General features: G+C 34.1%; 1 protein-coding gene across 1 annotated transcript in view; it reads left to right on the top strand.

Annotated features, from left to right (window-relative positions):
- The window catches only part of LOC100175339 (nose resistant to fluoxetine protein 6-like), a 12,782-nt gene that overhangs the window by 9,992 nt on the left and 1,407 nt on the right, over positions 1 to 1,383 (top strand). The window lies entirely within an intron of this gene.

Below are 1,383 nucleotides of genomic sequence, written 5' to 3'. Positions count from 1 at the left end.
AGAACGTTAAATGATATTTGTTGTTGTTTTATCCTCAAATTAAAGTCATATTGACCCCTGCCTATTTTCTTCATGCTTATATCTCCGTGTTTTTTTTACGAAACGAAAACTAGTTTTATGAGACAAAATCAAACTGTACGAAATATTCAAGGTTGTTTTATGAAGCTATGAAACTAGTTTAATCGTTTGCACACGCAAACTAAAAAAATCATTGGCTTTACTATGATTTAGCGAGCATTAAAAAGTGGCACCTTCCTATTTCGCATTTTTTTACCTATTCAAAATATACTGTTTCTATTTTACATATTTTTTTAATATTTAAAAACAGTAATCAGCCTTGACGGGCGTTTTATAAAGTCGTGATAATACTGTCGAATAATTCTGTAACCTTATTTTCCTGATTATCATTAAATGGGGGTCCGTAAAAATAAAATTAAAAAAGAGTTTCGTCTGACAAAGTGTCCCATCTTCCCCCACCCTACTATATAAGCAGATTAATTACCACGGCCTACTATATAGAGATACGGCCTACTATAGGATAATTCACATTTTACGTTTGAATTATAAGGTAAAACGTAAGATGTGAATTATCAGGCCATATCTTTGGTAGGCCGTGCACCCGCCAAGTGATTACTATAGTAAGGGGCACGAAGTGTATAAAACAGACTTCCATATTGTACGGACCGACCTTGTTCCGTCACGCTCGGTTTAATTCGATGTATATGCCCCTTATTCCATTCTGTAAATTAAACCCACGGGCCACGAGTTAAACTGTATCACCTTAATTGATATTAGAGTTGCTTAGTTCACATCTCTATTGTAGAAGATATGTTACAACTTATCTAAGTCAGCCTATATACCTTGCATTTGCAGCAATGTTTTGGTTGGAGTTGGTATTTGGCAAATGACATGCAGTTTTATCTTCTCTCTCCGTTTATTCTAATTCTTCTGTACAGGTGAACTAATATTACTTCAGCATTACGTCATAACATGGAAAGCCGCTTAATTAGGGCCTATAACAGTATTTTAGAACTAATGTGAACTCATAAAACTCGCCTGCATACTCAAATTCGAAGAAATAGACTATAAGCTCACCCAAGCCCTAACATTTTAAAATAAATATAACTATATTTTTACGCTTTCCTGTAGATCTAAAACGTTCGGGTTTTTGGTTATGATGGTCCTACTTATCGGAAGCACTTTAATAACTGGCGTCCTGTCAAAGGAAACAAACTTACAACCGACACCAATTGGCGTTAACTTATACATGTCAATGTATGTTGTGATACTTGAACTTACAACTTAAGTTTACTGGATATGAGTTTAAACTGTATATAACTTTGTTATTAGCTTTGTATATAGATTATACTGTAATCGGTATTT

The sequence above is a fragment of the Ciona intestinalis genome, chromosome 10, assembly GCF_000224145.3.
Source record: "Ciona intestinalis chromosome 10, KH, whole genome shotgun sequence".
NCBI classification, from domain to species: Eukaryota; Metazoa; Chordata; class Ascidiacea; order Phlebobranchia; family Cionidae; genus Ciona; species Ciona intestinalis.
The sequence above is the reverse complement of the archived record's forward strand: the minus strand, read 5'-3'. Positions and strand labels throughout refer to the sequence as shown.